Source organism: Rosa chinensis, chromosome 7 (genome assembly GCF_002994745.2).
Source record: "Rosa chinensis cultivar Old Blush chromosome 7, RchiOBHm-V2, whole genome shotgun sequence".
Lineage (NCBI taxonomy): Eukaryota > Viridiplantae > Streptophyta > Magnoliopsida > Rosales > Rosaceae > Rosa > Rosa chinensis.
This window is the reverse complement of record NC_037094.1, coordinates 61,855,867-61,869,138: the sequence shown is the minus strand read 5'-3', so window position 1 is coordinate 61,869,138 and position 13,272 is coordinate 61,855,867. Positions and strand designations below refer to the sequence as shown.

The 13,272-nt window shown below is 37.2% G+C and overlaps 1 protein-coding gene across 9 annotated transcripts in view; it reads right to left on the bottom strand.

The window, feature by feature from the left end:
• LOC112178725 (putative disease resistance RPP13-like protein 1) overlaps window positions 1-12,481 on the bottom strand; it is a 32,033-nt gene extending 19,552 nt beyond the window's left edge. For 2 of the 9 annotated variants that reach the window (XM_024316923.2, XM_040509843.1), the window contains exon 1: window positions 12,206-12,481. The gene's annotated coding sequence lies outside the window, so the exon portion shown is untranslated. Of the gene's footprint in view, window positions 1-10,887; window positions 11,573-11,664; window positions 11,812-11,982; window positions 12,100-12,205 lie in introns of those variants that run through there. The other 7 variants (XR_002927508.2, XR_005802587.1, XR_005802585.1 and 4 more) reach the window with 7 other exon arrangements.
• Window positions 12,482-13,272: the final 791 nt, after the last annotated feature.

Sequence of the window (13,272 nt, the reverse complement as noted above, 5' to 3'; positions counted from 1 at the left end):
AAGATATATCACAAATATAGTAGACCAGCGAGCGGCTTTCAACCACCTAGAGTATTTTTTTTTGTTTTTATAAACCTATTATATAACTTGTGGTGTATAGGTTGAAGACCAAAAAAAAAAGAAACCAAAAAAAATACTCTTTAAAAAAAAAAAACGAAGAAACTGAAAAAAAGAAAAAAAAAACTAAAAAACAGAAAGAAAAAAAAAAATATATTTTTTATTTTTTATGTTGAAATGACCATTTTAGCCCTCAAGGGTCAGACTTAACGTCCAATTTGGACGGAATAGGAGAAATTGGACACGGCTGATTGAAATTGGAAAGTTTAGGGGGTAAAAAGTCAAAATTAAAAGTAGAGGGGGTAAAATGATGACACCCCCAAACCTCAGGGGGGTAAACTATAATTAACCCAATACTATTTATAACTTTTACCCTTTTATTTTTATTTCTTATAAACTTGTCTTACCGTAAACTTCTAAGCGCTTGGTCCAACCTCACTCAACTTTGGTTATTAGGGAACGGCAAAGAATTTTCTGTCACTTCTTTACATGATAGGCGGCGGCGAAATCTCTAGGTTAAACGGCGGCAGGATGTCAGGTTAGGGTTAGAGAGAGAGAGAGAGAGATAGAGAGAGAGGGTCTTTCAGACTCAACGTTTTTATGGTACCTCTTTACATGATAAGCCGCGCAATCTCCAGATTAGGGTTTAGAGAAAGAGATATGAGACTAGAGAGGGTTCGAACACCCTCCAGTTTTCTGTGACTCTCTCCGACTTCCTTACATGATCGGAGGCGGAGGCACAATCTTAAGGTTAGTGTTAGAGAGGCAGAGCGGATTTTGGAAATAAAGAAGGCCCTTGACCTAAACCCTACTCTAGCAATAAATTTTTATTCTCAAAATAACTCAATTTAAAAGTAAAACGACAATTTTATCCTCAGTCTAATTAATAAACTACATATCCACTCTCTTATCATCTCTCTTTCTCTAGTGAAGGACTGGGCCCGGTCATTGGAATCTTTTGCTTCGTTACCAGATTTGCTGCACCCAATGAAATCCGACTCGGCCACATTGGAGCTGCTTCCGTAGCAGGTGAACGAGTTTGGGGCCCCATTGCCATTTTTGGAGTAGCTAGTGAAAGGCTAGCCGACATTAGCATTCTCGCTGTAGCCGGTGTAAGACTGGGCCTTCCCGTTGGAGTCATCGGATTAGGAGGTGAATTGGACGTTGGGGACGTTGGTGGAGTAGGCGTACCTCTTGAAATCGCCTGTCCCGAAGGTGACATTGGTGGCATAGTTGTTGGAGCTCTCCTCGGCGACATAGTTGTTGAACTGGTCTTTGTGGTCCACTAAGTCGCAGCTGTAGCGGCAGAATGAGTCTATAAGCAAGTTTTAGCTGAGCGAGTGGTTCTTGAAGTTGTCGACTCCGACGAGCCGATCAGTGCCGTAATTAGTGAAATTCCATTTCGAGTGGCTAGTAAAACTAGCGTCTTATCCAGGCTCTGCCCAAATCGGGGAAGCAGAGTGCATGCACGACACTTTCTTTGATACTGTTTTACTCAAGATGTTGCTTTGTGGTATAAACTAACCATCCTAGTATAACCAAGTTGTTGTTTGGCCTTTAGAGATAATTGTTATGTGTTAAAGAGGTCGTTTTTTCTTTTCAATAAAATTCGTTTATTGCCTTCCAATAACCTTTTATTGCCCCTAATAAAAGGTTTTGGATTAATGTATTTTGATCATCTTTTTCATCAATTAAAGTTTTATTTGCCTAATTTTAGAGAGATTAGTCCTCCTTCCAAATGTCCAATTTTACTGGTTTTATTCCCCCCCCCCCCCCCCCCCCCCCCCCCCCCCCCCCAATCACCCAAAAATAAAAGAATTGAAGTAATCTCCTCTCTTTTTTTCTTAATCAAAGTTTTATTTATCTAATTTTAGGGAGATTAGTCCCCTCCTCTCCAATAAATTTTTATTGTCCCCCAATAAAAGTTTATTGAGTTTAATTGAGGGAAAATAAAAGTCTCTAGTGACATCTCTGGTGACTTATGAGATCTCCAGCCAGGTTTTTGGAAAAGTCTGGCAGCCGGTGATCGGTGACTGAATTCCGGCTATCGGTGATCAGAGTCTTGTGGAGTCTCATGTGACTGCTCTCTCTTCTATTTTCTCTCTCTCCATGTGATCAAAGGGTGAGAGCAAAATAATCTCAAAAATACATACCAAAAAAAAAAAAAAACTTAATTGGGTAATATGGAACAACTTATAATATTTTTTTTTTTTTTTTTGAAAATAGATTTCAATAAAGCAAATCAATGAGTACACTCGTTTAGAATGGCATCCCGTAGAAAGTTGGGAGCAAAACCAAACCATGTTTGGCTATCACTATTACAAGCTTTACTAGCTAATTTATGGGCTACCTTATTTGCCTTACGTGAAGCAAAGTTTATCTTAAACTCCACATTAGTGCGTAAGAACTCCTTAATATCTTCGATCAGGTAGCCATGAATAGAGAGGTCCTCTTCTTCTTGTTTCAATGCAACAGCTAACCTGGAGCAGTCAGTTTCGAAAATAACTCGGTTGTACGTAATTCAAACCTACACACATTCTTACTGCTTCGTACAATGCTTGTAGTTCGGCATGGAATGGTGTTGTGATGCTCTGCAATGGTCTAATAGTTGCTGCTTGGAATTGCGAGTCTCGAAATACAATCCCAGCTCCACTTTGGTCAGACTGTGTTTTAAATGCCCCATCAATGTTGCATTTTAGCCAGCCTTCTAGTGGCTTCTTTCCAACTTTTATTTATTGTGACCTGCTAATCGATGTTCGTTGCTATTTGCTTTCACAAAGTCTTCCAACCACTCCATGGTCATTAGTACCACATCATGAGGATGTTGTTTGCTATTTTCCCAAACTTGAGAATTTCTATTTTTCCATATGCCCCATATTATCATCATGACCTTCGCGAAAACATCCTTTCCTACATTGTGTACAAGATGTATAAGCCAATCTTTCAACTCCATAATACTTGGTGAAAGTAGTGGAACAACCGTTGCTGCCCACACTTCTTGGGCATAAGTACACCTGGCAAATACATGAATATTGTCTTCAACTCCTGTTGCACAGATTAGGCAAGTTTGGTCCCCCATATAACCTTTCGAACTCAAGCATAACGGTTTGGCAATATATTTTCACATGATCTCCAGACCTGTAAAGCTACCTTAATTATTTGGGACTTTGGCATTCCATACAGCTGACCATAGCTTAGTATATATATCTGTGGGTCGTGGAGGAGCAATCACCAGACCTAAAGACATGTCTCTTGCAACATAATATGTGCTCTTTTTATTGAACGTACCTTTGGTATTAAGATGCCAAACTAGCCTATCTCTTGGGGCTCTCCTACTAAGTGATATACTAAGTATTAGGTTTCAGTCCACTGATGAGAACCACTGCTCAATTTTTTCAACATCCCAACACATAGTTTGCGGGTTGATCAGTTCACACACTTTTTTAGGATCATCTCTTGGTTGCAGCAATAAAGGGCAACGTGGGTACGAATCTGGAATCCATGGATCCTTCCATATATTAATACTCTGACCATTTCCTACTTGCCATCGGAGACCTTGAGACAATACTGCCCTCCCTTCCCAAATACTTCTCCATGGAAATGAGGGTTTCTCACCTAGTTCTGCATGTAGAAAGTCACCATTGGGGAAATAGATGGCTTGATAAAGCTTTGCAATGAGTGAATTTGGATTCTTCACTATACGCCAACCTTGTTTTGCCAGCATTCCTAAATTAAATCAATGTAGATTTTTGAAACCCATTCCACCCTCTTTCTTAGGTACACAAAGCCTATCCCAAGAGTTATAAGAGTTAATATGGGTGAGTGTGAAAAAAATAAGTGAGTAGTGTAAGAGGAAGAACTTGCATAGAATAAATGTAAAGGACATTTCCCCCCAAATAAAATAAAAAATGATGAGAAAGGGTTTCCTCGAAGGGCTTGGGCCTAGAACAATACAACCGCAACACAAAAGAACAGGCGTGGGCCTTGAACAATAAAACCGATTTAGAGGCCAGCGCCAAGATTCGGTCCACTATCGTCTAGGGCATAGGTGATAAAAAGGGATTCATTTCTGCATCTTTATGAGGATCAGATCCAAGTCCATGAGTATGATACCAGAACGACGAGACCCAACCAAAAAAGCGCTTTAGACCGGCCGAAGCGAGGAAGGACCTGAACCCAACCAGAAAAGCACTTTATGTAGGCCGAATCCAATAAGGGGCAGGACCCGTTCCAACAACGAAAAATTAATATTGGTATGCAATCCAGTTATTTGATTATTCATTATTGTAGTATGATATATATATATATATATATATATATATATGTGGCCATTTCACTAAGGGATCCCTTTATTTTGTCTTTTTATAGGGATAGACATTAGACAAACTTTTCGATTATATTTCAACCGTTCATTTTTTAGGTCCTAATGTGTAGATCACTTCTGCAAATTTTCAACCAAATCGGTGATTATTAAGGCATCCAAAACTACAATTTATATGAACGGACTGAATCTGTCAAACCAGAACTGTTCGTGTTTATAATGGAAAATTGCAGTTTTGGATGCCTTAACTATCATCAAATTTGCTGAAAATTTGCAGTAGTGATCTATACATTAGGACCTAAAAACTGAACAGTTGAGATATGAAAATATGATCGAAAAGTTGGTCTAATGCCCTATCCCTATAAAAGACCAAAAAAAGGGATCCCTCACTAGAAGGGCCCTGTATATATATAGGGCCCTTCCACTAAGGGATCCCTTTTTTTGGTCTTTTATAGGGATAGACATTAGACAAACTTTTCGATTATATTTCAGCATCTCAACCGTTCATTTTTTAGGTCCTAATGTGTAGATCACTTCTGCAAATATTCAGCCAAATCGGTGATTGTTAAGGCATTCAAAACTGCAATTTACACAAACGGACGAAATCTATCGAACTGGATCCGTTCGTGTTTATAATGGTAAATTGCAGTTTTGGATGCCTTAACGATCACCAATTTGGCTGAAAATTTGGAGAAGTGATCTACACATTAGGGTCTAAAAACTGAACGATTGAGATGTGAAAATATGATCGAAAAGTTGGTCTAATGCCCTATCCCTATAAAAGACCAAAAAAAAGAATCCCTTAGTGGAAGGGCCCTGTGTATATATCAGATCCTATCCAGAGTGGAGCTCCGCTTTGAAATTAACGTGTGAAGTTCGAGTTTTAGGTCACTTTTCGGTCGCATATCCACATCTCGACCGTTCAGGTTTTAGGTACTAGTGTATAGATCATCTCTGCAAATTTTCAGCCAAAATAATGATCATTAAGGCATTGATAACTACCTTAAAGCTAGTACGGTTCAGGTTGACAGATTCAGTCCGTCTATTGGTTTAAGCGAGTTAGATATCTTAACGATCATCAATTTGGCTGAAAATTTGCAGAGATTATCTATACACTAGTACCAAAAAACTGAACGGTCGAGATGTGGATATGCGACCGAAAATTGACCCAAAACTCGAACTTCACACGTTAATTTCAAAGTTGAGCTCTACTCTGGATAAAATCTATATATATATATTGTGCAATTGTTGTATGTTCGAAACTTTTGGAATCTAAGTTTTGATTTCGATTACAAATTTTGAAATTCTTAAATTGAGTACATGGAATTCGGCATCTAGCCATCTTTGAATTGTTTATTAAGTAAAATCCTCAAATGGTACCCGAACCATCACGAAATGCACTTTTTGGTACCTACAAATTTTCAGGGAGTCTAGTGGTACCTGGAGTATCTCTCTGTTAGCCCTTTTAGTATTTCGGTCAATTATTCCGTTAAAGTGGGGATAAAATCGTAAAAATCCTATTTTTTATAAAACTAAATTAAACTTGGTTAAAAAAAAAAAAAAAAAAGAGAGCTAGAATTGAATTTAATTAGTGAATATCTACATTTACTTACTACTTCCATTGGTTAATCCTATTAATTGTTTGAGAAAAAATTATCTCATTAGTTGACCAAATGAATATATATTAAACTTTTATAAAAAATAACTAACACAAACAAAATACTTCAATTAATTACCCCAAGTAACCCAAGAATAGTGAACGGAGTGGGTATTATTATTTTTTTTATGTGTCAAATTACTTTTTAATTATAACAAATTACATATAAGTTATTGACAAAAGATGATTTAACAAATAAATCATCTAAAGATTGAATTAAACATATAAGGACTAAATCTTACAAATAAGGACAATGTGCTATCCACTTGCCACATGTCATGAGTTAATTTACCTTTTTATCCTTATCTACTTCTTTTGACTTCTAATCCCTTTATAAGGTTAAATATTACAAATAAGGACAATCTGCTCTCCACTTGCCACATGTCATGAATTAATTTACTTTTTTACACTTAACTACTTTTTTTGACTTTTTTTATTTATTTCTAATTCCTTTTATGTTACTTTTTTTTATTTTTAGAATAATCACTTTATATTACTTTTTTTTATGTTACTTTTTTTCGTAACTTAGCTTTATCGATATTTTAAACTTTCCAAAATATCTTCAAAACTAGTTTTAGATACGAATATTTACCACATATATCAAAACTTCCATCAAATTTTCTAAATTTTAATTTAAGCAAAATATCCATTGAAATTTCCACAATTTTGAGGTACCAAAATTTTCTAAACTTCGTCTCACTAGTACATTTCCCAACACAAATCCCCTCTTCCGGTAATGCACTCGTCATCGCGTAATCCTGCTACAACACTTGTACTCGTGTTTTGCTACTGCACTCGTCATCGCCTAATCCTGCTACTGCACTTGTCATCCCCTAATCCTGCTACTGCACTCATACTCGTCAAGTTCTGCTACTGCACTTGTCATTGCCTAATCTTGCTACTGCACTCGTTGCACTTGTACTCGTGTTCTGCTACTGCACTCGTCATCGCCTAATCCTGCTATTGCACTCGTCATCGCCTAATCCTACTACTGCACTTGTCATCGCCTAATCCTGCTACTGCACTCATATTCGTCCAGTTCTGCTACTGCACTTGTATTCGTGTTCTGCTACTGTGCTTGTACTCGTGTTCTGCTACTGCACTCGTCATCGCCTATTCCTGCTACTATACTCGTCCAATCTGATACAGTAGCACATAGCAATAATGAACAGCAGAAATAAACTTCAAATAAACACAGTTGCACATAGCAATAATGCACTGCAGAAACAAACTTCACTTTAACACAGTAGCACATACCTTCAAATAAATTTCACAAATACAAGAAACTGCACACAGTAGCACATAAAATAAACTGCACAAAGAAACTTCAATTGAACACAGTAGCACATAGCAATAATAAACAGCAGAAATAAACTACAATTGAACACAGTAGCACATAGCTACAGAAATAAACTTCAATTGAACACAGTAGCACATAGCAATAATGAACAGCAGAAATAAACTTCAAATAAACACAGTAGCACATAGCAATAATGAACTGCAGAAACCAACTTCAATTTAACACAGTAGCACATAGCAATAATGCACTGCAGAAAGAAACTTCAATTTAACACAGTAGCACATAGCAATAATGCACTGCAGAAAGAAACTTCATATAAACTGCACACAGTTGCACATAGCAATAATGCACTGCAGAAACAAACTTCACTTTAACACAGTAGCACATAGCAAAAATGAACTGCAGAAACAAACTTCAATTTAACACAGTAGCACATAGCAATAATGCACTGCAGAAAGAAACTTCAATTGAACACAGTAGCACATAGCTGCAGAAATAAACTTCAATTGAACACAGTAGCACATAGCAATAATGCACTGCAGAAAGAAACTTCATATAAACTGCACACAGTTGCACATAGCAATAATGCACTGCAGAAACAACCACAAGGAAAATTTCAAATGCAAAATGAAAGTAACTGTTTCCCAAACACAAACAAAAGCTTCGAGAACCACAATTTCGAAGCCACATTCAACATGCACATGCATACACGAATTCAAACCACAACACAGACACAGTAGCTAATATACAAATCCTCGAAATCGATTATACAAATGTTGAGGTTTCAAGCTGGGTAAATCGAACTTTGGAGGTTTCGATTCTACTGCTACTTTTGATTTGCTCAGGTTTGGAGATTTCAATCGATTCTACTGCTACTTTTGAAGACACATAAATTAAGGCAGCAAAATTTGAGTAAGAGCTTACCTTATCAACCTCCATTGGAGCCAGATTCAAGCAGAGTGCTACTGCTTCGGATCTCTTGCAGTGCGTTTTGGATCCGTCAGAGATTTTAGGGTTTCTGACTGAGTGCTACTGCTTCCCCTGAGTGCTACTGCTTCCCAACACTCCAAACTGAGTGCTACTGCTTCCCCACACTCCAAACTGAGTGATACTGCTTCAAACGGCACAATCCTTAACGTTTTCTGAAAATTTTCAAGGTTATGTCAGTCAATTGTATAATTAGCCATAGTGATTTCCACATCCAAGAACCAACTGAAACTACCGTCAACTATGAAAACAATTAGACCAGAAATCTTTAAACCCTAACTGAAAGGAATCCAGAAAATTTTCTCAAGTCGGTGCCAGTAAATTGTCAAATTAACTTCGATTCATTTCCAAGAAATAACTAATCTTACAATACTCAGATAATTAAGCGAAAACCCCAAGAAACTCGAAATTAGAAAAGCGGTACTGACCGGAATTCACGGTCACGAAGCCCATCAGATCGTCGCCGTCGTCTTCGTGAATGGTGAGCGCATCGTCGTCGCCGGCGCGATTCAGATTAGAATAAGAGGCGAAGGTCGATTCCGGAATCAATTTGAGTGCTACTGGAGATTTTTTTGCAGTGCTACTGCTTCGGAGATTCAAGCTAGATCCGTCGCCGTCGTCTTCGTGAATGGTGAGCGCATCGTCGCCGCCGGCGCGATTCAGATTGGAGTCAGAGGCGCAGGTCGATTCCGGAATCAAGCTGAGTGCTACTGAAGATTTTGCAGTGCTACTGCTTCAAGCCAGATCCGTCGCTGGAGAGAAATTCACGTTTGGGCTTTTTTGCATTTTGTGTTTTGGGATTTCAGGTTTAGGTCGTTGGATTGTGGCAGTGGCATAAGCGTAAATTTTAATAAAAACTGAACATTTTAGTCATTTTATAACATAATTCGAAGCCAGGCCCAATTACATTTGGTTTTGGACCTGAGCTTGTGTCCTTATTTGTATAAAATAAATTGAAGGTGGGTTTTCTGTGTTTATATATTTGGTCAGGTGCTACTGTGTAATTTTCTATTTTAATTATAGACCTTAAATTATTATATACTATAATTATAGATATGAATGAAAATACTATTTTACCCTTGTTATTTTACTCACATGAGTCTCAGATGGCCTCCACGAGACATTTTTAACGAAATAATAGACGGAAGTACTATGAGGGCTAACGGAGGAATAGTGCAAGAACCACTAGACTCTCTAAAAATTTATAAGTACCAAAAAGTACATTTCGTGATAATTCGGGTATTATTTGAGGATTTTACCTTTGTTTATTTTAGATTACTCTGCCAAAAAACGGGTGTCTGATGGATTAAATTTTACTATCTTTTGGGTTTTGAAAATTCTCAGCTTGTGGATAACTTTGAAGAGAGTAAGAAGAAAACAAACAAATCAAAGTAGATGTGTGCGTGCGCGCGCGTGCACCCATGTTTCCTTTCAGTATATGGATTGTCTTAATTTTTTCTAGTTTTCATTAGGATTTAACTTTTCTTTAGATTAAAGGTTCCTTGCCTTATATGGAATAGATTCCTAGTTCTATTCACAATATGATTTTCACGCTCAGGGGCTAATGCCTATATAAGGCACCCCAATACAGAATACCTAATTCAACAAAGAAAAAGTAAGAACTAGAGAGCAGAGACTGCATAGCCTCTGCTTAGCTTGTGCTGCATTCTAGTTTTTTGTGTCATCTGCATCAAGCTCTTGCGTCCGTAGGTGTTATTTAAGATTTAGTTGTGCTCTTACTTCTTATGGTCTAAGCTCTTCCATTTGCATAGTCAGAATACTGATTTTGGTTTTTGTTATCATCATTGCATTGTATTCAGCAATGGAGTACCCGGAGGATATCTTGGTAGAGTGTCTTCATCCCGAGGATAACAAACTGCCAGAAAAGCCAGAAGACTACTATGGAATCTTCAATGAGGAAGCAGAGCTTGAAATCATCAAAGAGGAACCGCACCCTGCTGCACACTCTTTGATTCATATTGCTGACAAAAATTCACAGGTTGCTGGAGACTGTTCGACTAAAATCATCCAAGAAAAACCACAGGTTGTTGGAGACTTTTCGACTGAAAATGCCAAAGATATGCTTAGTTATTGCATGATATGCGGTAAGAATACTGATCATGACACTTTCAATTGCCCCGACAAAGAAACGGGATTTGTGTGGTACAAAGGAGTTTATATGCCCAATTTTTGTGATCTTTGTAGTAAGATAAGTCACGTGGGTCAATTATGCCCTGTTGACACTGACTCTGATCTTGATTATGATCCTCCGGGACTGGAGATGTGGTAATATGGGTCGCCTATCAGAGGATTCTCAGAGCTGTTATGCAGCCAGCACCCATGGACTGTTTCTGGTTTTATATGTTGTATCAGACTTTGCCAGTTTGATTATGCATGGTTTCCTTTTATTGTAATTAAAATTGTGTTTTGTGTTCACCCTGAACTCTGACCTATCTATTTTACTTATTCTTAGCTAGCTAGGGCTTCGCAATCTCAAACCTGACCCTGCAACTTACAAAAGTGAATGGACCTAGAAAGAACAAAATTCATAATTTGAGCCGGCAAGTATTGCTTTTAATTAATTATCAGAATCCTATTTCTTATAGTCACCATATAGACTAGTACAACAATATTGAGCTTTACTTTCTTGTCATAATGATGAGAAACCATTAAAGACTTGCAAGAATACCGATCACATTCTACTGGTCTTGAGTAGAGATTACCATGAATTACATGTACAATTCTGTTTTGCAAAAAATGAAAATAAAGCACAATCCGGTCTAATCAAAATGCTTTTGTTCCGCATCATTTAGCCTCTTAAATTTCAGACAATTGGGCAGTCCATTTCTCCTGCTTCTTTGGACAATTGGGCAGTCCAAAGAAGTTAAGGACATCTCCATGCGCCAACTATTCTAGCCACCCCAAGAACTGCCTCTCCCAAAGTTTCTCTTTAAGAGAGTACAGAAGAGAAGCAAGCAATCAAACAAGCACTGTATGTTAAGAGACTCAGAACTGCAGAAAATGAGATTAGCAATTAGTTGACTGGGGCAGGGCATCCATGTGAGAGTCTCATTGATTTCTGCACAAATTCGTCCAAATGAAATGACATGGATTTTCCTCTTGAAGGAAGCACTTACATGGAAGTTCAGATGGCCAGACCTGTATATAAAGCCAAATCATTATTGAAGGGATTAACAGATAACAACTTCTGTATATAGCGCCAGTGGATACATGTTGAATTGATCCTGTTCTTTTTTGGTCATGGGAAAAAGAACCTGTTAGTGTTTTGAAGTTGAGATATACAAAAACAAATAAGCATTTCTCTTCCATATTATGTAGTACCTTTTCAAGGAAGCATAATCCTCATTCCTCTGCTCTCCTTCTTTCTTTCTTTTTCTTTTTCTTCAGTTTTTCTTTTTTTATTTCATTAGGCTATTTTAAGAGACCTGGAGACTTGATTTGGCTGTATCTGCATGAAATGTCATAAACCTGCATCAAGCATCAAAAACTTTAATTTTTGAAGCAAGCAATCAAGGAGTATGTAATTTGTATAAATCTCAGAAAAAATTAAGTGAATCTAGTTTAGATCACTGTAATCAACAAGATGGTATGATTGAAAACGCTTATTCCCCTTAATTTACAAAGTCAGAAAGCACTTACATGAAAATAATTCTTCAGATGATGGACTTGGTTTCTTCCTGATCGGATTTCATTTAAACTAGCAACAAATGAAGCAAACAACTGTAACTAGTTTGGTGCCTGTGAAACCACTAGTCACTGCAAAAAACAGTGCTCCAGTTTAGTCAATGATCATATACAAGTCTTATTGATGTATTTATATTCACTAAAATCAAATGAATCATTATTGATTCAGGAAACTTACATGGAAGTAAATTCAATGACAGAATCGTTCAGGATTATCTGACTCCAGATTCAAGATGCAATTGCAGTAGAGGAATGCAAACATCTGTTTACATCAAGCAATAGCACAGCACTTGTTATTTTTCTAAAAAAGTCGCTGGAAAAAAGGGTGAGCCAGCCACCCAACACAAAGGAAAAGAAAATGGCTGACGTTTGTAATGTATAAGTTGTTGTTATCAATAAATGGCTGGCATCTTTAGATTCAAAAAAAGGAAAAGAAAAAGAAATAAGAATTAAAGGCCAAGGTTGCACTGACACCAACTTTTTTTTTTTTTTTTTTGGGTCTGAAAATTGCAATCATTAAACCCCAAAGCCAACAAACTGGACTTGGGCATAAGTAATGAGCCATAGAGAAACAAAGAGCAGGCCATCAAGCCAAGCTCACAGATACAGCCAAGGAAAAGCAACAATCAAAATAGAACTAAAATACGAGTCTAAACAAGGAAAAGCACTGACACCAACTTACATGTTGTCTTTTCTTTCTTTTTCTTTTTCTTTTTTGATAAAACACCAATCACATGTTTAACTACTTGAATAAACTTAGCGATACCTTCTAATTGAATTTGGTTATTTCTTAGAAAGTTATGAATTTGATTATTTCAAATTTGATATTGAATGTAGTAGAGAATTATCTCTTTAATTAATTGGTTAGTGCTATTCCTACTGACCCAGCACCTGGTTTGCCCTTTCCTATCTATCCCACTTTCAAAGCTTAGATATTGTTAGCTACCTTATGTGTTAACCAGAAGAACTAATATTTGTTTGATATTGTCAATTTCTTGTGTGGAAACATAGTGAGCAAACCATGTGATGCTCGGGATTGATAAACGACCACATCAAGCCTACCAGTATGCCATGATTACTCTGTAGAACAGATTCCAACTGTGTTTACAGATATAAGAACCGACCGACCTCATAAAACTCAAATGCTTGAAATGCAGACACAGAGATATTCATCAACAGTTGGATATCGTGTTCCCAGTTGTAACAGAAAATAAATTCGTTGAATTCAAGGAGCAAGAGAAGGGA